Genomic DNA, 25,131 nt, shown 5'->3' with positions numbered 1-25,131 from the left:
GGCCTGAATTTCTGTATTCGCCTGTATTAGATCTCCTAGTCATGTGCATCTGATGTGTCATTTAGCTTGCTGCAAGGTGGCTGCCTAATAGTGCATGTATGTTTTGCAAAAATAAACATCATTGTTATTTTTAAATATTATTCTCGATGTGAAAACGGTTGCATTTGAGATTCATTCATATTATTATGAACCTCATTTAAATTTTAATTTTCTTCTATAATTATATAAAGAAAATGTGATAAATTTTTTTCACCAAGCACCATGTTGATGCTTCCAAATGCCCTTCTGTTGGTCTCTGTGCTGAACAGATATTATTTACAATGTGAAAAAGGTTGGGAAACACTGTTCTGGTCAAATCCTTTCATTTTATATAAAGAGAACTGAAATCTAGATAAGTAAGCTCAGGGATTTGTCCAGTGTCCTATAAGTTGTTTGTGTGGGCTAGGGGTGAAAACTAAGGATCTTGACTCTTAGCTCTCACTGCCTCACACTGTCCCCCCAAACCTGAGGGAAAATTGGAAGAAGGCATTGATAATTGAAAGGTGAACATACTGAACCTTGAAGGAATTATTAGAAGACCTGCATGTACACAGTTTAGAAATCTTTAAGGGCCTACTGTGTGTAACAGTGCTTAGAATCTTCCTGTAGAATAGGTTGTAGTGGGATTCCTTTTATAATGAGGTTTAACCCTATCTGGGGTTAAACAGATTTCAAAGGATGTTGTCATTAGCCATAGACATTTCAAAGAAATACTCAGCAACTTATTAAGATATGGGGTATGGTATGTTGTATGTTACTTTGGTACCTGGCTGTCATTTTAACACCACAGTGATACTAAATAAGAGAGGAAATAATGGGAGTTCAGGTGCAGTGAACTTTGGGTAAAATGTGTTAACTTAGAGTTTCCAGGTAAGATACAGATAGGGCAGGAGTAAGTGTCTTAGGCAATTAAAACAAAACTCCACTGTTTAACGTAAAGTAGATGCATTTTTGAGATTAAAACAAATTATAAGTAAAAATAAAACCCTCTTAATGGTCTATTTAATCTTTTGGTGTGTGGGTGTTTTTTTTGTTTTCTGTTGTTTTTGTTTTTGTCATTTAAGTTTTTCAGATGACCTGTGTTTCTTCCAGTTCTCTGTAGCTTTTTAAATATTTCATTTTTTTTCAATGAAAAATATTTTGTTGCTTAATTAGTATTAGCAAACTGGACTGTTTTCTGCAGCAGAAATTGAATGTATGCCTAGCAAAGTAAATTCTGAGAAAGGGTAGTAATTGTCATTGTAAATGTTAGGGTTTTTTTGGTCCAATTCTATTTTCTTTTTAAACGTTAGTTGTGGGAAAAACTAAGAATTTGAGGTCAGTTTCCTTGGGGGTAGTTATTTAATTTTCTTTGGGTTGAGAGAGCATTTACTATATAAACGATTCAAATAGTAAAAGAAAGCGTGTTACCTCAAAAATGCTTGTGTAATAAATAACAATATAACAAGAGTTTTCTATTTTTCTTCCATTTATTACAATTACCAAGGAAGTATAACCATAATTAAATATCTTATTTTGCATATATATTTACACTTCAAAGTAATTTATATATTAAATTAGGTTTTGTTTGAGATGGTGAAATGGAAGGTTTTGTAAGTAAGAATACATGTTGATATGTGAAAAAATGTGAAGTTAAAACGTGTTGGCATACTCCTAGTTTCTCAGAACAAGAAAATGACTAATCTAAATTTCATTTCAGAATAAAAACCAAGACAAGCCACATAAAAGCAACCTAAAAATTAAACTGTCATCATATTATTTGTTTTAAAACTATGGAATAATATATCTGAGGAAGATTTCTCTCAAAATTGTTTTTCTCAATTTCAAGTAAGTAATTTATTTTGGTTAATATATTGGGGATGAGGGGGGTTGGGGGTAAGCCTTGGCATTGAAGTTGATAAATCCTACTCATCCTTAAAAGTAACAACTCAAATATTAACCTCTTTAAAGCCTTTTGTGACTCCTTTGCCCATTCTCAAAAGGTTATCTCTTTGGCTTCCCATAGTCTTAGTCCCCTTTCACATTGCTGATAAAGGACTTACTACATTTAGTGTTGTGTTTGTCTGTAGGCATGGTTACATGGCACCCTTATGTGCCTCCCTGCCCCCCCGCCCCCCCCTGCCCCCAATACCTCTTACACTGTCTTCTGCTGAGAGACCCTGGTCAAGTTATTTTACTTCAGTGAGCCCTAATTTCTTCCTCTGTAAAATGAGTTCTAATAATTTTTTACCTCATTGGTTATTATGATTAAACAATAATCAGCAAATGTGTGGCACGATATCAGTATAAGTGTTACTTTCTTTACTCTTCTAATTCCAGAATCTGCCACATTATTTCATATATACTAAGCACTCTTTAATTGAATTGAAATGAAAAATGGAATTTTTGTAGCATTTATTAATTTCTCACAATAGGGCAAACTAAAGTACCTGCACGTTGTGTGTAAAGCTTTTTGTAGTTGGTCACTACCTCTTATGTCTTCAGGCTAGGTAATTACCTGTTTAAAATACTTTTTAAAGAATTGACTTTTTTATAAATACCCATTAGGTCTGATTTTTCTTTTTTAACTGTTGATCTACAGAGAGAAACAAAAGTGTCCAGGCCTGATCTTGGCCTTGAAAAAGGGCAATGTTAAGCCATTGATTGAAGGAGTAACTATAATTTTCCAGTGCTGCAGATTAGGTTAAGTTTATTTCTTCTGAAAGAGCCTTATTTTCCAAAGCCTTCAGTAGTGCCACCTTTATTAAAGATGGTGGTAGAAAGAATTAAAAGTATGTGTGCCAGAGGTCACAAAGGTGATAATAGGATTTATTGCTCTCTTGTTTTTGCCGTTTGTGAATTCATAAAACACAAAAATTGAAGCCATTGGTTTTTAAACTTATTTAGGATTGTGGAATGTGGACCAAATGAATTCATTATTGCCTGGAGTTTCGATTTCTTCACCATATTTTCCCTATATGTATTCCCAGGTTTGGTTTTGTTTTGTTTTTTTTTAATAACATTGTCTTTTAATTTTTTTCTTGAAGTCATTAGAAAGATTTTCACATTAATTTGGATGACTCACTCCTTGGTTGATGATGCTTAATGATTTTAAAATAGAAGCCAGGTTAGTCAAAAGACATTACTTTTAAGTCATTTTACTAACAGAAATTATAGGCCATATATTGACCCCTTACTATGTACCCAGTTCTAAGTGAGTTTTTTAATCTTTAACAACTCTATAAAATGGGTACTATTATCCCCATTTTACAGTTGAGGAAATGAGGCTTGGAGAGGTTAATTAATTTTTGCCTAAAGTTATTCAGCATATATTTACCTCATAGCATGTGAGGATTAAAATGAGGGAATGTGTATTAGCCTAAACAGAAGAAGCAGAGAAGCAAAATCTGAGATTTTGTAATTTGATAATAGTCATTATTGAGACATGACCGTGACCATGAATATATTCTTATTCACTTTTGTGTGTGTGTATGATAGTATACCCTGCTACTCTGTACTGACCCTTTTTTTCCTGAGCAATATTAAGTCTCCTCTCAAATTCATGTTCCCATTTGGACTGGATTGTTTTGTTCTATGTATATGTGCTTATAAGGTGATAGTGAGACTTACATCAGTCTGATAACAAAATGTCTTTATAAGTTTAGTTTGATTAAACAAGTAGTATATGAATATATTCTCATTGTGAAATCTAACAAACAAACAGGTAAAACATAAATCCACTTGTATTGGTTTTTGCATGACCTCCCCAAAACATAGTGGTTTAAATAAGCTATTTGTTAGCGTATGATTCCAGGATGGGCTCAGTTAAGCAATTCTGCCCCTGCTGGTGGTTGGGCTGCTTATGTGGCGCGGTCAGCTGAGAGGTCAGCAGGAAGGCGGTTGGTCTAGGATGGCTTCAGTCATATGTCTGGATATTGGTGCCAGTTGTTGGCTAGGGTCATGGAGTGCCATGTGTCTCCAGCAGGCTGGCCTTCAGCTGGAGGCAGTAGTAGTAGGGTTTATGGAAGCAGCAAGTGAAGGCAAGCCCTATATATTTTATCTTGTTCCATGGGCCAAAGCAAAACATGGCCACGCTCAGGGCAGTGTGGAAAGGGTTTCCTAAGAGTGTGTGACTCATTAGGGGGCCATTATTGCAATAATCTATACCACTGTTGCTCGCTGACTCATTTTTCAGGAAACATTTGTCAGTGTGTCAGTGCCCTACTCTTGAAAAAGTATAGTATTTAAAAATTTATTCAATTCAGATAAATTTAGCTAATTCCTAGTTCTTGTTTTATTCCATTTTCATCCTTGCTCAGCATCATTCCTGGTCCCATTTAATCAACAAATATTTACTGAGCCCCCACTAAGTGCTCAATAAGGTATCAGGTGGGCAGCAGATGGAGCAGGATTACTGTGTTCATCATCCAAGTTTCTTAAACTTCCCTATCTGCTCTATTATATGAACAGAATTCTATAAAAGCAGGCAATTACAAGTTTTCTGAAAATGACCAACAGCCCACATAAGATAGAATATATCTTGTGTACTATATTTTTTTAAATGTCTTACAAGAATATTCTCAAGAGAAGAAAAAGTGTAACACAGGTTGTTTTGATCTGTACTCCCACCAGCAATATGAGACTTCTTCCATCTCTTCACCAAGATTATGTTCTCAAATGTTTTGATCTTTGCCAATCTAATGGAATAAAAACATGGATCTCCGTGGTTTTAATTTGCATTTCTTTTATTACAAGTGAGACTGAGTGTCTTTCCATATGCTTGAGAGCCAGTTGTATTTCCCTTTCAGTGTACTACATGTTTATCTTTTATCCACTTTCCTTTTTTGGGTCTTGGTCTTTTGTTTATTGATTCCAAGGACCTCTTCATATAATAGGAAAATTGGTCTCTGTGAATTGACTTTCAAATATCTTTTCCCTGTTTGTTTATTCTTAGGGTAAATACATTTTATTTAAATAATTTTTCATTTTATAAAGAACTTTTATACCTTAAATGAGGCTTTAGATCACATTTAGTTGAAGTTAGTTTTAAATATTAATCATGGGAATAGAAGAAAAAAAATAGTGACTTTATCACTTCTTATTTAGAGAACTTACCTTTAAAATGCTGTGACTTAAAATGAACAATTTCAGAAGGATCCTATTTTTTATTTACTTTTTTTTTTCTAAGTTTGGTTCTATCCTGAAACCACCCCTTTTGGGGCTATTTTTAGATGATTAGACTGTGTAGCATAGGTGGAAAAAATTTTGTGTTACTTAGAATGACTTGATAATGTTGCTTTGAGTCTTGTCCAGTTCAATTTGTGTGTGTGTGTGCACGCGCACGCACACGTGCATGCAGTGTGTACAACACATACATATAGTTGTAGTGGTTCAAGCAGTGCTCTAACTCATAACTCTTTACCTATTCAGCCAGCCTTTACCTAATCAATCAGATAGCTACATTAGGGTAGCTAGATTAGGCTAGCCTTTACCCAGTGGGCCAAATAGAGGAAAGACAACGGACTCTGACCTTTGTGAGAAGGCAGTAATGCTGCCCACAATCCAAACAATGTCCTACATTTTTAATAAGATTGTAGGGAGCTAGGAAGAGGGTAGCAGAGGCATCTATGACCTCCTCTGTGGCATTTGACATTGTGAAATACTTCAGTTTTTCCCCTTGACTTCTGTGTAAAAGGGGATTAGAAAACTGTGAGGCTATAGAGATGAGTGTGTTTTGAGTCATTTAATGTAGTTTTCACCCAAAAGTTTTTAAAGTTGGCAAACCCTTCATACATAATTTTACCCAGCAGCATCCAAAAACAAACAATCCTTACATGATTTATAGTGGGGAATGGTAGAAAACCGGTTTTTGCCATGCTTTAGTTTTTAATTTTTCAAAGTTGTTGAAGTGTTCTTTAGAATCTATTATATCATCAATATCTTTATAGTTTCACTGACAAAAAGTTTTCCAGATGGTAACTATAATTAAATCGTAGTGAGCATTTCATAATATATATAATTGTCAAATTACTGTTATACACCTGAAACTAGTATAATATTGTATGTCAGCTATACTTCAATAAAAAATGTTTTCCATTTATTTGATACAAAATTGTGTGGACATACTATTTCCTTGACTAAAGGAAATGTTAACATTTCTGAGGTTGTAATACATCTTACAATGTATGCATTTAATGCAGTAATTTTCCCTTCTGAGAAGTTGATATTAAACTGATGGAATATCTTCTACTATATGACCTACTAAAGAAAATACGACATTTCATAATTTGCTTTCATCCTCTGTACACTTATTTTTTTATGTAATATGTCATGGAATGAAATTGCTTCCCACTTCATTTTTGCCTTGCATCTCTAATTGTTTTAACTTGTATATTTTGATGTTGAGTTATTTGGCACATAAAACTTCATGACTAACGGATCTTTTATGGCAGTGCTTTTCAAACTATTTGTGGTTAAGAATCAGTTTTTTCCTGATACTTCTTTAAAATAGAAGTAGAAAAATGAAACAAGAAAGAAAAACCAAGAAGCAAAATACAAGCTTCCTTTTTTTATTATATTAAACAGGTATGCAATTCCCCTGTCAGATTGCTGTAAGAGTTTCTAAATACTTACTTTCAAGTTTTGTACTTGTCCTGTTCCAGACCTATAACAAACAGCTAGTTTAAGGACCATGTTTGAATAGCTCTGTAAACACCTTTTTTTCAATTTAAAGAGACCCTTCTTGAAACCTCCTCCTTGTCCCACATCAAAATTGTTATTCCTATTTCCTTTTAGTATTACTATTTCCATGATACTATCATTGCCTATCACTATTTTTAATCTTTTTTTATGTCATTTCATTTTTTTCAACCCCATCAGAGGATCTTTCCAACAGAAAGGTTTTAAACAATAAAAATTTGTTATAATTGATTTTTTCTCCTATAATTTTATACTTTTTAATAATTTGTTTTACTCTTTGCTTTTTGCAGTATTAGACTGTTTTATGTGTTTTTTTTAAATAGATGCAGAAATCATCTTAAAAGCTTATATATAGAAATGTAGTTGTAATTGTAAAATTTAAGAAATCAAAAATACTGTCTTTTTGGGGTGCCTCTGTGGCTCAGTCGTTGGGTGTCTGCCTTAGGCTCAGGTCATGATCCCAGGGTCCTGGGATCAAGCCCCGCATCGGGCTCCCTGCTCTGCGGGAAGCCTGCTTCTCTCTCTCCCACTCCCCGTGCTTGTGTTCCCTCTCTCACCGTGTCTCTGTCAAATAAATAAAATCTTAAAAAAAAAAAAGTCTTTTATGTAATATAAGGAATTTAGCTTATTTTAGCGTTTTACATTCTTAGCTTCCCAAGTTAATCTTTAAGACTAACTTACAAATGTTGAATAAACTATGTATCTCCTCTTTCAAAAAATTTTTAGCTTCTGTATTAAATTTCAGTAGAACAATTTGGACTCAACTCTACATATTAATTTGGTATGGAGTACCATCACTAATCTGTTTATACCATACCTCTTGTACCCATGCTTGAGTTCCAATTTAAATTTCCTTCTTTTGGTTGCCACAAATATGTTTTTAGGTACTATTTTTCAGGAGATACTCATGTGGGTTACTTTTTCTGAACCCTTGAATATCTGAAAATGGCTTTTTGTTGCATGCATGTGTTAATGACAGCATGGTTCAATATTGTATTCACGTGTCTCAGACTTTTCCTTTATAATTCTCTAGCCATTATTCTAGTCTCTTTTACTTTTAACTGGGACAAAAAAGTCCTTTTGATGTAGAGATGCTGGTGCTTTTTATTTGGGGATAGTTCTTCTATTATACCTTTTAATATTGCTTTCATTTCATTTGTTAAGGCTTTTTTTTAATTGAAGAAATAACCTGTTTTTGGTAGATTGGTTCATATTTTTTTTATACTGGTCTTCCAGTGGACTTTTGGTGATCTCAACAGTGATGGAAGCTAGTGTAACATCCAAGCTAATGTAACATCCAGAATGGAGATAGCTGTGCTCCATCAGTTAGTGTTTTTAGGTGTGAAACATTCCCTGGGTGTGATAACTCTTGAGCAAGTCTATTTTGAGGCTTAGGAAACTGTCCATGGGACTGGAGATAGTGCTTGCTATTTGGTATTCCTAACCTAGGGTAGTTACGGCACCAGTCCTCATGATCTCATCCCCTGGTACTTTACCTGCTACCTGGGGAGGGCCAAAGAATATCCGCTGAATTGCTGTGAAGACTCCTGATGAAGAGTAACTACTTCACACTGCCTTGCTCACACATTGTTTCATATTTTATATCCTATTAAGTATAACCAAGTGGTCTTTTTTTAGTCATGTGAGTCTCAATGTCTATTTGGGCCTTAAGTGTTATATATGTATTTCATGATTTTATTTTTTTGACTTGTTTTTAATACTTGCTGAGTGAATCTGTATTTATTGCTTATTCTTTTTGTAAGCATTTCAAATTATAAATATGTAATATAGATATTCTCTATATATCTATAATATAGATTAGTATGTGTAAAGAATATAACAAATACCTGTTTTAATACCTAGGTAAGACATAGAATGTTACAGATATCTTTGAAGTATTTGGTTGCCTTCTTCTCTCCTATCTGATAATTTTGGTTAATCATTTCCTTGCTTTTCTTTATAGTTTTACCTCATATGTATATATCCCTAAACAATAGTGTGGTTTTATTTTTTTGGAACTATTTGTGTGTGCTTGTTCTGCAGTGATTTTTTTTTCTCCCAGCATCATGTTTTGGACATCATCCATGTTGAATTATAGTTCATTCATTTTCACTGTTGTATTGCCTTATATGACTATACCATAATTTTATTTTTCCTGGACATTTGAATTGTTTCCTGTTTTTATCCCTAATTAAAAACAATGCTGTTATGAAAATTGTTGTGCATGTCTTCTAGTGCATGTATGTAAGAATTTATATGTTTGTACTAGGGGTAGTAGAATTGCTGAGGTTGAGTGTGCACGTGTCTCCTTTACTAGGTAATGTCAATTGTTTTCTAAAGTGGTTTTACCAAACTGTATTCCCACCAGCAGTGTGTGAGAGTTCTGATGTTCTACATCATCACCAACATTTAGAATTGTCAGACTTCTTAAGTTCTAAATTAATTCTTATAGGTATAAATGATATCTCATTGTGAGTTTGTATGTTTTCTCTCACGGCTATAAAGTTGAATTTTTCCATATGTTTATCATCTGCTTGTTTCACCAAATATTGAGAGAGATGTGTTAAAGTCTCCAGCTTGTAGATTTGTCTGTTTCTCTTTTAGTTCTGTCAGTTTTTGCTTCATGTATTTTGAAGCTTTGTTAAGGTCTTCTAGATTTAGGATTATTATGTCTTCTTGGTGAGGTGGCCTCTTTATCCCAGGCAGTATTCCTTGTTATGAAATCTTCCTTGTCTGTTGTTAATATAGCCGTTCCAGCTTTTTTTGATTAGTGTTTACAGGATATGTCAAGAATTTGAAGGGCCTGAAATTTTACCTTCTTGAAAGCTGTCAGGTTAATTTGCCACAAATTTTCATAGATGCTGGCAGTAGACATGAGATTCCTGGATCTCCATTTTACTGACTATTAATAAGGTGGAATTGCAGATGGGAGATGGTTGCAGGTAAAGTACTGAGAAGTCTGTTCAAAAACTGCTACCACAAAGAGACCCATGGGGAATTGTCTCCCAACGTATCTTTTTTTCATCCTTTTACTTTCAACCCATTTATACTTTTATATGGGTTTCTTGTAGAAAGCATATAGCATATAGTTGGGCTTACTCATTTAGTTTAATAATCTCTGTCTTTTCATTGGTGTGTTAAGATTGTTTATGTTACTAATTAGTAATATGGTTGGACTAAAAATCTACCACTGTGGTAGCTCTTTTCTATTATTGTCCTTTGCTTCGTTTTTCCTCTTTTGGATTACTTGGAATTTTTTTATTTCCTTTCTCTCCACTATTTGCTTATTTATTTATACCTTTTGAAATTAATTTAGTGGCAGCCCTAGGGTTTGAAATATACGTTTCTAACTAACCAGAGTCTTCCATCATATAACAGTACATAATTTCATATGTACTCTAAGGATTCCAAATTCTTCCTGTTTATCTTTTGTGCTTTTGTTATACGTTTTACTTTTATATATGCTATCAACGTATAATATGTTGCTATTTTTGCTTTTAAGAGCAATTACAAATAGGGATGCCTGGGTGGCTGAGTTGGTTAAGTGTCTGCCTTCAGCCCAGGTCATAATCCCAGGGTCCTGGGATCAAGTCCCCCATCAGGCTCCTTGCTTAGTGGGGAGCTGTTTCTCCCTCTGCCTGCTGCTCCCCTTGCTTATGCATTCTTTCTCTCTCTTTCACACATAAATAAATAAAATCTTTTTTAAAAAAAAGCAATTAGAAATAAATGAAGTTTTGTATTTACTTTCATTTATGTCACTTCTAGTGTTGTTGATTTCTTTGTATGGATCCAAGTTTCTGTCTGGTATTACATTCCATCTGTGTATTTTTATAAAATATTTTTGCTGAAGGGTGCCTGGGTGGCTCAGTCCATTGAGCGTCTACCTTTGGCTCGGGTCATGATCCCAAGGTCCTGGGATCAAGTCCCATGTTGGACTCCTTGCTCTGCGGGGAGCCTGCTTCTCCCTCTGCTTGCCTTTTCCCCTGCTTGTGTGCTCGCTGTCTCTCTCTCTGACAAATAAATAAATAAAATCTTCAAAAAAATATTTTTGCTGAGTATAGAATTGTGGATTGCCTTTTTTTTTCCTTCCTTTAAAAAGATACCACTCTGTTGTTGTCTGGCTCATGTAGTTTTGCTATAATGCTTCTCTTTGATTCTCTGTAAAGTGTCTTTTTTTTCTTTGTCTTTGGATATGATTTGCCTTTCCTTTTTTTTTTTAAAAAGTTTTTATTATTTGAGAGAGAGAGAGAGAGAGAGAGAGAGAGAATGAGCAGGTAGAGGGAGAGGGAGAAGCAGACTCCCCGATGAGCAGAGAGCCTGACATGGGGCTCAATCCCAGGACCCTGGGATCATAACCTGAGCTGAAGGCAGACATTTAACTGAGCCACCCAGGTGCCCTGATTTGCCTTTACTTTTGAACATGATATGCCTATTTTCTTTTGCTTGGTGCTCTCTGAACTGCTTGGTTCTGTGGTTTGGTATCTTTTATTTAATGAGGAAACCTCTCAGCCATTATCTCTTCATGTATTTCTTTTTACCTGTTTTCTCTTCTCTGTGTGATTTCAGTTAAATGGATGTTAGACCATAAGATACTGTCTCATAGCTCTTAAATGACTCGTTATGGGTATTGTCTTTCCCCTACTCTTTTTTTTTTTTCCTGATATGAGATTTATCTTTTAAGGAGATTTCTTTGATAATAGTTGTTGCTATTCCTGAAGTATTGATATTTCAGAAGGTGAAGCTATAGTATAAAGGCATGTATTTTTTTTTTTTTGGCATGTCCTGAGAGCTTTCAGATTATTAGTAGAAGTTAATAGTAAGTTATATCCCAACTAAAAAACAGTCTGATTAGATTTAAGGGCCATGAGATATGGCCCAGGATTTTGGCTTTTGTTGTGGAGATAGAATTTAATGTAATAATTCGATCTAAAGTATGTTTAATTTTATGTTTTATATGTCTTATTTTTCTTTGTTAATCACTTGAATTCACTGGATTTTCATTCTGAATTATGCCTGTTATTGTAATAGTACATATTGAATTTGGCATAAAAATTGTACAAATTTTCAAGTAGCTTGATCCAGATATGTTTATTTTACTCACCTAGGACTATGTAGAATTAAATAGACATGAGAAAGACAAGTAAGAAATCAATATTAGTATTTTGTTTTTTTGTAGTCTGTTAACTGAGAAGGTGTTTTGGAAGTGAAAATGGGATATGCCTTTTGTTTTTTTTTTAAAGATTTTATTTAGTTATTGTCAGGGAGAGAAAGCACAAGCAGGGGGAGTGGCAGGCAGAGGGAGAAGCAGGCTCCCCACTGACCAATGAGCCTGATGCGGGGCTTGATCCCAGGACTGTGGGATCATGACCTGAGCCTAAGGAAGACACTTAACCAACTGAGCCATCCAGGCATCCCAGTGGGATGCCTTTTAAAGGAGAGGTTTTTTTTATGCATGGAAGCTTCAAGATCACTAAAAATTAATAAACCAACTAATATGGGTTTCATATAAATGAAACTTGGAAATTTCAAGGTGTGGGAAAGGTTTTTGAGTACATATACTTTGAATTATCAAAAGTGATAAATGAGATCTCCCTAGTTTTGACAAAATTACATGGTAAATGAATAAAAAGGAATGTTATCTCAAAAGGAAAGTAAGATATGCTTCTCATTTTTTTCATTTACATCAATTGAGGTGTGTCAGATTTACTGAAGAATCTTTGGATATGTGTGATTCAAGAATCTAACTTTTAATTATTAAAAAAAAAAAATCCTGACTTTTGAAATCTGAGGCTTAATGGGTATTGGTATATAAAAAAAAAAGATGTTAGGGGTGCCTGGGTGGCTCAGTCATTAAGCGTCTGCCTTCAGCTTGGGTTGTGATCCCGGGCCCTGGGATCGAGCCCCACATTGGGCTCCCTGCTCAGCAGAGAGCCTGCTTCTCCCTCTCCCACTCCCCCTACTTGTGTTCCCTCTCCTGCTGTGTGTCTCTTTGTCAAATAAAATCTTTAAAGAAAAGAAAAATTAAGAAAGATATTAGGGGGAACTGATTTGTTATAAGCATTTTTCATGTGAGCTCAGCTTTACCTAATAAGATTCCTTGTCATGATACATTAAACTTTTTCATAGAAAGGAAAAATGTTTTGTTTGACCCATGTTTCAGTAGCTAGCAGATTTTGAAATGGGGACATCTCCAAGTTGATATTGGACACTAGCCACATAAAAGGACAAGGAGCCAAATGCATGAAACATTTTCTTTTTTGGCAGAAAGCCCCAGTATATGCAGATTCTTTTTTAAAAATTGAAGTAAACCTGATCATGGGCAGTTTCTTGTTTAGTGTGTTGAACTCCCACCACAGCCCCGGCATGTAACTTGAGGACAGAGGGTCAAGCTTTTGTTGACAACTATGACATTTTCTGTCTCTACTGCAATTGTAGAATCAGAACAGGGAATTATTTTTCCTCTGATAAAAAGGAAGACTCTGAATTACTTAAATGCAGTTGGAACCCTGATCCTACACATACATACACACACACACACATAAAAGTGCAGATGCAGGGCGCCTGGGTGGCTCGGTCGTTGGGCGTCTGCCTTCGGCTCAGGTCATGATCCCAGGGTCTTGGGATCGAGCCCCACATCGGGCTCCCTGTTCCCCAGGAAGCCTGCTTCTCCTTCTCCCACTCCCCCCGCTTTTTTCCCCACTCTCACTGTGTCTCTATCAAATAAATAAATAAAATCTTAAAAAAAAAAAGTGCAGATGCATAGTGTTCTTTTATCCTGATATGTTTTTCTCAGTAATTATTCTTGGATACATTGTAGGGCTTTGGTAAATATTTATTGAAAAAAGGAATTATTTCTTTATATATTGTCTTAAACAGATGACAAATCTTTACATGTAGATTGTGGACTTTCAGATCCATTCTCTGTGCATTTCCATTGTTACTACTTTAATTGAGGTCTCATTATATTTGGACCATCATGATAATCTTTCAGCTTGTCTCTGAATTCCCCTCTTTTCAGATTCAGCGCTTATAATGTCACTAGTGATCTTTCTAAAACCCAGATTTTATCCAAATGATGACATACTGACAGTGGTACAGGAGAAACTACGTGAAAAATTGCTAATAACCTCAGTGTTAAAAAAATGAAGGAGAGGGACGCCTGGGTGGCTCAGTTGGTTAAGCGTCTGCCTTAGGCTCAGGTCATGATCTCAGGTTCTGGGATTGAGTCCCACATCGGGCTCCTTGCTCAGCGGGAGCCTGCTTCTCCCTCTGCCTGCCGCTCCCCCTGCTTGTGCTCTCTCTCTCTCTCTGACAAATAAATAAAATCTTTTTTTTAAATCTTAAAAAAATTTTTTTCTTTAAATGAAGGATAGTTACATGTATTTGATGTATATGGTCATCAAAAATCTGACTAAGAAATAATATAAAGGGAAAGTGTTCACTTGCCTGGGTAAGTGAAGAAAATATGCTTCAAAATAGTCTGTACAGTATGATCCTTCTGTATAAGAGTGTATATAATATAAACATTAGAGAAATAATAAAACGTAGAATATGAAGGTGGTAGATTTAAGTAATGTTTTTCTTTTTTGTGCTTTTTTATATCTTAAAAAAGCAGGTATTACTTTATAACTAGGGGGAGAATTAATAAACCAAAACATATAATCTATTCATATAATTCTTCTCTTTGAAAGCCGTTATGAGCGTCCCATATTCTACAGGGGTATTTCCCAAAAAATAGTCCATGGATATGCCTGTTTTAGAATCCCCTGGGATACTCATTAAAAATACAGATTCCTGAGGTCCATCCCAGACATATGCAGTTAAAACCTCTGGGGTTGTCTAGGAATGTGTACTTCTGGCAAGTGCCACCAGTGATTTCTAGATATTCTAAAGTTTTGAAACTGGCCTACAGTATAGAATAAAACTCTGGATGACTTTTCCATGATCTGATACCTCATTGCCTTCCCAGCCTCATCTTATTCTTCCCCAGGCACTTTGCTCTTTAGTCTGAACTGCTTGCCCTTCCTCAGATGCATATGTCATGTCTCTGCATTTACTTTTAGTGTAAGGAAAGCAGGGACTCTGGCTTTCCTGGGTATGGAGTGCTGGGGATAGTGTTGCCCCTCATTAAATGTTTGATGAATGAATGTATACCATACCTCAGGATGAAATGACGATGTCCATTCAGTGAATTCTTCCTATTTTAAAATGTCCTGAGACATCACCTCTGTTGTGAAGTGCTTTTGACTTTGCTCAGAGTTTAATTAATCCTTTGTGCCACCATTGTACTTTGTACAATGGCCACCATTGTACTTTGTACCTCTGTTAGAGCTGTTATCACACTGACATGCAAATTGTTACTGACTTGTCTGACTTCCCTATTAGAGTGTAAGTTTCTTGAGGGCAGATTAGTATGCTGCCAGTCTTTGTGTCCTCAGTGCTTGGTGCCTAGATATGCAATAAAAAGTAGTAGGAAAAAACTCATGATTTTCATGAGTTTCATCATATTATATGATTCCACTTACATGAGGTATGTAGAATAGTCATATTCATAGAGAAAGAAAGTGAATGGTTATCAGGGGCTGGGGAAGGGATAAATGGGGATTTATTGTTAAATGGGTGCAGAGTTTCAGTTTGGGATGATGAAATGTTCTAGAGATGGATGGTGATAATGGCTACACAGTAGTGTGAATGTGCTTATTAATATCACTGACTTGTATGCTCAAAAAGTTAAAATGGTTTTATGTATATTGTAACACACACACAAACCACCTCATGAAGGTAAAGACCTTGGCTATTCACTCAGCTGTGTTCTTTACAGTTCCTAACATTGTTTTGTTTCATTGTTTGTGTTTTCTTTTGATTTTAAAGATGTTTGAAATTAAGTCAAATGTATTGAGAAAGCCCATAGGAAATTCTATAACAAGTCAACAGAATTTATAAAGAGGAAAACCTAGCGTATTGCTTTTTAAAAATCACATATTTAAAGAAAATATATTACCAATAGTAATTAAAATTGAAGTGGCTGTCACCTACAAACCAGATAGTGGTGAAACAGAAGCAATATGGCATCATGGAACTTCAAATTTGATATGGTCAGAGGATCTTTTTTTATCTTTGCTTAGAATTGTCTCCTTACTCAAGTCCAGGGTAATTGGCAAGCAATACATTGAGTACCTTGGCAGTATCCTGAGTGGTTTTTTTAGATGAGCTCCTTTGAGCTGCTTGCGTCTCCACGAAGTAATGATGATTCTGTGTTTCCATAACGAAATCATATATGCTATTTAATACTATTCACTTGGAGCTATTGCAAACCTAGTCTGTGTGGTATGTGTGTGTGGGCGCACGGTATACATTCCTTCTAGTACAGTGGTTCTTTCTGATTCAGTTTGCAAAATAATTTTTTTTTAAGGCGGGGGGGGACAGAGGGAGAGGGAGAGAGAGAATCTTAAGCAGGTTCCACACCCACCACAGAGCCCAATGCGGGGTTCGATCTCACAGCCCTGAGATCAGGACCTGAGCTGAAACCAAGAGTCAGTCGCTTAACTGAATGTGCCACCCAAGCGCCCTAAAGATTTTTTTATTTTTAAGTGATACCTACATCCAATGTGGGGTTTGACCTCACAATCCTGAGATCAAGAGTCACATGCTCTACTGACTGAGCAAACCAGGCACTCCACAAAATAATTTCTTTGGGAGAAATTTAAAAGGTAGATTTAGGGACTTTGCACATAGAGTTTCTGGCAGAGAAAGTCTGGGATGCTTCTGACTTAGGTAGTCCTTAGAACATAATGAAAGAAATACTATTATGATGAAACCTATTTTGGACTGGTCAAGGTCTCTTTCAGAAGCAAATTATTCTCTTGGGGTGCCTGGGTGGCTCAGTGGGTTAAGCGTCTGCCTTCAGCTCAGGTCATGATCCCAGGGTCCTGGGATCGAGTCCCACATCAGGCTCCCTGCTCAGCAGGGAGTCTGCTTCTCCCTCTACCCTTCCCCCCTGCTCGTGATCTTCCTCTCTCTCACTCTAATAAATAATTCTTTAAAAAACAAATTATTCTCATTTTTGGAATCTAATAAAAATGGCATATTTCTTCTTATGACTGTCTCATTTCTATCAGCTCCCTGTTCTTTCTTGTCAATGATTTCCTCATCTCTTCTTTCCTACCTACTACCATTTTCTGTCAGGCATTGAGAAATCCTGGTGAGTAACAGGCAGGATGAAGATTTGTTCATTCTTCTCTTCTTTTTCCTTAATCAGTTTTATTGAGGGATAACATACAACAAAATTGACCAGTTTTAAGTATACAAATAGATGAATTTTGGCAAGTGTATCAATCCTGTAACCACCATAACCACAATCATGATAATAGAGAACACTTCTATTACCCTAAAAAGTTTCCTTGTGTTCCTTTCAGTCAAACCTCCCTCCCCACCTCCAGCAACCACTGATCTGCTTTGTCACTATAATTACTATATAATTACAATATACAGTATAATAACTATAGTTTTACCTTTTCCAGAATTTCATGTAAATGGAATCATACAATATGTAGTCATTTGTGCCTTCATATTCTTGCATGTATGAGTAGTGTGTTCCTTTATATTGCTAAGTTATATTACATCATATGGATATACCATTCACTAGGATCTGGACTTTCGGATTGTTTCTGTTTTGGACTGTTATGAATAAAGCTGCTGTGAGCAGTCATGTACAAGTCTTTGTGTGAATATATATTTTCATTTCTCTTACTCTAGATACTTAGGGATAGGATTGCCGGGTCATATATTTAGTTTACTTCATAAGAAACCACCAAACTCCTTTCCAAAAGAGCTATACCATTTTGCATTACCTCCAACAGTGTATGGAAGGTCCAGTTTCTCCATATTCTCAACATTTGGTTCCAGTTTAGTCTTTTTTAAATTGTATCCTCTCTAGTGGGAATGTAATGATACCTCATTGTTTTTTAATTTTTATTTTTGAGGACTAAGGTTACTGAACATCTTTTCATGTGCTTATGTGCCATTCACATACCTACTCTAGTGAAGTATCTATTTAATAATCTTTTGCCTACAAAAAAAAGATTAAGTTGTTTTCCTTCTGTCCAGCACCAGCACCCCCTTGGCCTCCCCACCTGCCCCAGATTCCATTCCTTGGCCCTGTTCTCTTTTTCTCTGTGTTCTTATGCTTAGAACTTTCCAAACTCTCAGCCCAGGCCCAGGCGCATTTCCTTATTGTTCATGTAGAACTATGAATCTCTATTATCGTATATGGGAATTCTTTGTGGTTCCATCCTTTCTACAGTGCTCCTTATAACCCATGTGGGATAAATTTAATGGTTTCTCTGGCTCTTTCTCTTATGAGCTGACTAGAATAGTTTATAGTTAATACCTTATTCTCCTCTTGAGCACTCTTAAGATTTATGGTATGAATACTCTCCTCTCCCCCTTTTTAAACTTAGTCGTTCTACCCAGGAGACGCTATCTTAGCTTTCTTGGGTGTATTAGCTTCTACATAATACAGATTGGTTGGTTTTCTTTCCCAGCCAAAACAACATAAGCAACAGATTGAGCAGAGGCAAATATGAGAATCCAGCTTTCTCTTAGTAAGCCAGACAGTAGAGAAATTGACAGAAATGTAAAACAGTTTCTATCTTCGTACCATTTTTTTCTTTTGAAAAACGAAACGCATGTAATAGGTTTAATATTTTTAATGAATGAAAATGTTAGTACTTTATATATTTCTCAGTTTTAATTTCTAATATGGTAAATTTTCATAGACATTACCCAGATAAGCAAAATTCTTTGCGGTCCTCCATAACTTTTAAGAGTGAAAAGTAGTTCTGAGACCAAAAGTTTTGAGAACTGCAATAGCCAGTGTTTATTAAGCACTTAGTACCTGCCAAAGTACTTTATATGTTTTAACTCATTTAACTCTCAAAACAGCCCTGTTACATAAGTACTGTTATCTCCAGTTTACTAATGAGGAAACTAAGGCAGAGAGATTCAGTAACCTCTCCAAGTTCACATAGTAAATAGAGAAGCTGGGATTCAGACTTAGTCTGGTCCTTTTCAGAATTTCATCCTCTTAACATTCTCCTTTCCAGTATACAGTTAATCATGGATTCCTATGATTTCTTCCTTTAAAATATTCTCAGTTCTCGCTTTTCTTACCATAGCACCCTAATCCTGGTCCTTCTTTCTTAGAGGTAACAACTTCTAGCTCCGTTACTTGTCAGCCATTGTCAGATTTATAGCCAAATATACAGCTGCTCTCATTTCTTTCCTCCTCTCCATAATCTGTTACAGCTTGCTCTTATGCACTACTTTAAGCCCATACTGTCTTTTCCTTTTTTTTTTTTTTTTGTAATTTTATGTAGCACTTATTCTCCACCTTGAGGACTCAAATTACACATGTATGAGTCTGCTTAAAGTTGTTGCGTGGGTTACTAATGTTTTGATCATTTTTTTTCAGGTTTATTTTGTGCCTCATTTTGGGTCATTTCTATTGCTGCTCTCAAATTCTTAATCTTTAATTCTGGCATTTCTAATGTTCTATTCCATCTATTGTATTTTTCATCTCAAACATTTATTTTTCATCTCTGGTAAGATGAAAATTTTGATTCAACTTCTTTTTATATTGTCCACATCTCTGTTTAACATGTCCAAGCATTCCTCCATTCTCTTCAACATACAGGTTATAAGAATTATCTTGATATCTTTGCTGATTCCAGTATTTATCAGTTCTTGGCTTGTTTCTGTTGCTGCTTTTTCTCCTCAGTATGGGCCATATTTTTCTATTTCTTTTCATGTCTGATAATTTTTTATCAGATACCAGACATTACGAATTTAACCTTGAGTTTGGGATATTTTGTATTTCTAGAAATACTCTTGAGTTTTATTCTGGGATACTTATTTGGAAATCGTTTGACACTTTGAATGCTATATTTATGCTTGTTCAGGTGGAACCAGAGCAAACTTTATCCAGAGTTCATCTTGCTCCATTACTGAGGCAATAACCTTAGGATTATTCTGCCTGATGTCCTGTGAAGTAGGAGATTTTTCTTTTCCTTTCTGGATGAAACAGATTATTCGTGCCACTGTCTGACCCCTGAAATTGTTCCCTCTGCTCCTTTTAGTTCTTCTCCTGCTTTGGGTAGATTCCTCATAAGCATGTGCTGATATTACTCAGTAAGGTCTTCAGGGGGCCTTCTGCAGCTCTCCTATCTCTCTGCAACTGTCTCCTCTGTGGTATGCTACCAGGCATATTACAGCAAGCTTGGACTCATATTTCCTCAACTCAGGGAGATTGCTGAGCTCCAGCTGACTTCTTTCTCCCTCTGCTCCCTGGAAGCTCTCTGTAAGCAGGGAGCTGTTTTAAGAGGGCTCACTTTGTTTCGCTTCTGGAAGGATTACTCTCTTATACCAGCCATTGTCTTATGTCTGTTTCATGTGGGGTTTTTTTTTTTTTTTTTTTTTTGGTTGTTGTTGTTTTTCAGGCAGGAGGGTAAATCTGTTCCCTATTACTCCATGTAGACTGGAATCCCTGTTTATTCATTTTTTAAAAATTCAGCTCAAATATTAACTCCTCTCCAAAATGTTTCATAATCCATTTTCTAGGCAGGAATCATTTAACTGCAAAGAACAGAAGCCCTTTCAAAGAAGTTCTAATAAAAAGGAGATTTCTTATTATAATACAGAGAAATTGCTCAGATTTTCACTGCATGGTACAGACAGGTCTGTCTTCTCTTCCATTCTCTTCTCCACACACCAGTCTTCTCTGCAGGGTTCTTTCCACCTGCCTTTGACTCTCACTTGCCATGGTATTAACTCTGGCTTTAACTCAACGTGACCTTTCAGCTCCAGTCCTTATACTGTGTAATCAGATTATCTATTTATGTAAATGGCCTCAAGGAGCCAGAAAATTAGTATTAATCTTGGGTAAACAGAGTTCAATAGTGACATGACCATGATTAATATTACAATTACAGTTTTTTAAATGAAAAAAAAATTAAAAATAAGTATTTTGTGTGAGAAATACCAACTTATAAATCTAACTAGGAAGTTAGTCTCAAATAACATTCAGTAAACACTGTGTTTGTAACAAGATAGCTCAGACATTTTGCTTTTGTTTTTAGATTAAATAATATTCATCTACAAACATTTTCAGAGCATATATTATGTACCAGACATTGTCCAAGATGAGTGATACAAAGGAGCTTGTATTATAAAACCCAGAGAACCAAATCCAGCCCCACCACCTGTTTTTCTAAGTAAAGTTTTATTGGATCACAGCCCCTTCCATTCATTTCTGTATTATCAACAAGAGAGGCTATGGCCCACAAAACCTAAAAATTTACTGTTTGTCCTGTTAGGGAAAAAGTTGGCCAACCTGTGATATTAGGTGATTGTAAAAATTTTTTAATATCAAATGTTTGATTTCTTTTTGCATTGTCAAGACCTTCTTTATCAGGTCTTAGACTTTGACCAGAATGAGTATTTAGAAGTTAAATTATTTTCCCAAAGTCCTGACATTAGACATTGGAAGTTTTTGGTTTCTTTCTCCCTCCCCCCCCCCCTTTTTTAAGAAGTTCTTGGTTTCATTCATGAAGACCATAGGATTGTTTTGTCTCAATTTCTGGTTGGATTTGAAATCTCTCACATGAGGGCATCTGGATTTACTGGTAATTCAGAACACGTGCGGTATGGTATTTGGCAAGAGGTTAAAGGCCAAGTTGCAACCACCCACATAACAATCTTTTGTCAAACCATCAAGTGTTTTCTGTAATTTTAGCAATAAAAACATTTTTTTTCTCTCTTGTACTATATTAACACAAAAACTAATATGCTTTGAGATGGTTGGTATAGTTGAAAATTAACTTGTTTTCAAATATAAAAATTAACACAGAAACTCAGGGAATACTATCTAAGTGTATATGTGCTTGTGAGGTTGGTAATCAGTATATAGTTCCTTTGTGTTTATGATTGTCATTAGTTAAGATAAAGAAGTCTTATACAGATTTGCATGAAGTTATTCATTCTTCAGGTCTCTGCTACTATAAAAATAGATCTGTTATTCATTTTTAATATGTGTCTCTTTAAAATGTCATAGCCACTAATCTCAGTATCAAATGCTGGATTCTCCTCCTGCTCCACAGTAGGAGATTCCCACTGAAGAGAATTTTAAGAAAGAAAAAGTAAAGAGTCCCTTTGATTTGGGGAATTTTTATAACTAGGTTAACTATTCATCCCAGTTTGCTTGGGATGTTCTGAATTTATACTAGCATAATTATTAATAGTGCCCCCCTTTATTCTGAAAAATTCCAGTTTAGATGACAGATTAAATGGTCACCCTATTTATAATCATGTTGACCATTGAGCAGCTGGATCTGCTTTAAAATTTAGCATTTAACCAGCTTCTGCATTTATTCTGATTCTAAATTTCACAGGAGAGCTGATGTTTGATGACTGCAAGACAGCACAGTTGTTAAAGTGAAATTTAACTTGTATGCAGGCTTATCTGATAGTAGGAACCTAGATTATGTGTGTCTTCAAGGCTCAAAATAATTTGAATCCCTACTGCTAAAAATGAACTTACTGTGTAGTGTTTAGAGATTCCTCAGTCTCTTTTCCAGTCTGCTTCTCTATGCTTTTCTTTTCTCATTTTTCTCTCTCTCTACCATGAACGCTGTTTTTCCACCCCACTCATATACACTTGGATTTTCCTGAATATATTCTACACCACTTTTTCTAACTCCCATACCTTTCTTATATTATTCCATTTTATTTCTTGCTTTATCTTTTTCCTATCTATGCCTATTAAATTCCTGACTATCCTTTAAAGTCCAGTGGAAATATCACTTCTATGAAAACTTTTTTGCCACATCCGCATTCTAATTCTCTTTTCTCTAGGTTCCCTAAGCATTTTTTTTTCTATCTCTGTTACGTCTTATATGTAACTTGGTGCCCCAACCCTATCCCCAGCTAGAGATGGGGCAAGAGACTGTATTTAATTCATTTTAAAATCACATTACCAGGTTGCTCAGGTGGCTCAGTCAGTTAAGCGATTAAGTCTCTGCCTTCAGCTTGGGTCATGATCCCGGGGTCCTGGGGTCAAGCCCCTGAGTTGGGCTCCCTACTCATCAGGGAGTCTGCTTCTCCCTCTCCTTCTGTCCCTCCCCACCACTCATGCTCGCTCTCTCTCAAAAAAATAAAATCTTTTTAAAAAATAAAATCACATTACCTATACAAAACCATTTATATACTAGGTGTTCAGTAAAAATGTATGGTTGGTTGTTGGCTTATTCTCCTTATTTCTTTAGAACAACTAGGCCAGAAAATATTTTTAAAAGATACTTTCTTTGTAAGCTTTGTAAGGGTAACTTTAATAATCCAATTTCTAAGCTTATTTACTATCTTTGTCTTTATTTTACCTGCATTCTTGTTAATACTTTTTTTTCTTCAGATAGAAGTATATTCTCATTGACACTTTAACTGGGACCAAAAGTTTCTATTTTTCCTTCCCTTTCTAAGGATTTTGCCATCTTCCAAGAGCTTCTTATGTTCTTTTCCCATTGCCATCTTATCTTCAGTTAATTCTTGAAGATGATGAGATGATCAGTTGCCTCACCACCTACCTTAGTTCTCTGGATTAATCATTGCCTTCCACGAATCTCCTTTATTTTGGCCACTATATTTTTAAGGAAGAAGTAGAATGAAAAGTATTGAGGAGTTCAGGAAAGTGTACCGTAAACATTAACCTACTTTGTACAGTTTTTCTAATGGCACAAAAGAAAAATGAGCAGGTGACATTACAGCCCTGGCATTTCTTTTTCTTTCAAATAAGTCTGATTTCATTAGACTCGTGGTCGAGCTCTTTGGGCATGTTATCTTGCCCAAATTTTTATTTTGTTTGGATGAAAACAGAAGTTCACAGGAATTTTCAGAACCTAAAATCAAAAGGTGAAGCCAAATGCTAAACAGCTGTCTTTGCCATAGCTGTTAATAATCAAACCATCATTTGTCCTTGATATAGTGACTGGGAATTGGGAAGTTTTGTTATAGAATTGTATTCAGTGCTCTGGTCGCATCTTAAACCTTTTGTTTTCTTCACTCCAAATAATTAGCATTTTATTTCACATAAATTATGAGCTAAGGATTGTGACTTGTAAATGAAATAGGACAAGCAGTTGGTCTCATCTACCTTATTTGTGTTATAGACTAAGTTCTTGGGTCATCGTATATGTGGTAGATTGATTAAGTCTAAAGTTAGTCTGTTATCACATTAGGAAAGTTAAGATAATCACCCCTAACTTGTAGGAGCATTTCAAATTAATATAGCATCTACAGGTGCTTTGTACTTCAAGGTACGCTTTATATTTCACCATGTTCTTGTGAGATGGATGTTGTTTTGGAATACATGAGAACTCTAGAAACCTGTTAGAGGGGAGCCTTACAGTGGGGCTTACCTCAAATATAACAGATCCATAGATTCGTTCATACTTTTGAGGAAGAGATCTCAAATTCTCTGTTACTTCCTCTGTTACTTCCATCTTCAGGAAGTTCATCTAGATTGGGCCAAAACACAGGGTATGTATGTTTGGGGCAGTAGGGGAGGTGGTGGGACAACCCAGCCTAATGGCAATCTCACTCTTGGTGTTCTACTTTTGGCCCTTCAGTCTATGGCAGTGACTCAAGGTCACCTTGAAGGGTGCTGCCATAAACTTTCATCATGAGGGGTAAGTAGTAGCATTTCATAGTACAGAAAAATTATCATCCTTAGATCAGAATTACTAAGTTAATTGTGGTTTGAGAAGGAGCTTAAAGATTATGGGTTGAAGGAAAACTGTCTTTTATGTTATGTTTTAAAGAGAGAGAGAGATCGATATATTTTCTAAATAGGGAATTAGAATTGGATGATTTGACAGACTTGAGGAGAGACTCAAAAGGCTAAAAATTGCCCAGAAATGCTAGAATTAGAGTACTCCTCTTGGTAGTTTTATAAGTTTAATAAACTGAAGAAATTAGTGAATGTATAAATTACTTTCATTGAAGGTTGATTATAAGGTGAATGTGTTAAGAGATATTTAAGAAATGCTAGGTAAACTTGAAATCAGCATTGGCAGAAGTAAGGATTAGGAAGGAGTGTGGATTTATGGATTAAGGAAGAAATGGCAATGTTGTTAACCGTACAGATATTCTTAAAGATTTAAAAATATTTGCATTTGATTCAATAACCTTTTAATTTTGGATATTTTTCATTTCCTACTAAGAACTCATTGGAAAGCATCACAGTGGTGATTTTGAAAAATATTATTACATCTATGATGTGATTATATGTAGGTAGTTCTTATACATCACTAAATTTATATGATAAAAATATATCCCTGGAGTTTTTGTTATTTTTATTTTTTATTT

At 35.4% G+C, this 25,131-nt stretch overlaps 1 protein-coding gene across 6 annotated transcripts in view; it reads left to right on the top strand.

Moving 5' to 3' along the window:
- REV3L (REV3 like, DNA directed polymerase zeta catalytic subunit) overlaps nucleotides 1-25,131 on the top strand; it is a 175,418-nt gene that overhangs the window by 7,749 nt on the left and 142,538 nt on the right. For 2 of the 6 annotated variants that reach the window (XM_073893783.1, XM_073893784.1), the window contains exon 2: nucleotides 1,739-1,866. The exons of the other annotated variants lie outside the window; for them this stretch is intronic. The gene's annotated coding sequence lies outside the window, so the exon portion shown is untranslated. The remainder of the gene's footprint in view (nucleotides 1-1,738; nucleotides 1,867-25,131) is intronic. 6 annotated transcript variants of the gene reach the window in all.

Source organism: Callorhinus ursinus, unplaced genomic scaffold (genome assembly GCF_003265705.2).
Source record: "Callorhinus ursinus isolate GAN/ISIS: 27379988/994484 unplaced genomic scaffold, GSC_fseal_2.0 scaffold6, whole genome shotgun sequence".
In the NCBI taxonomy this organism is placed as follows: Eukaryota; Metazoa; Chordata; class Mammalia; order Carnivora; family Otariidae; genus Callorhinus; species Callorhinus ursinus.
This window is presented reverse-complemented; position numbering and strand designations above follow the sequence as displayed.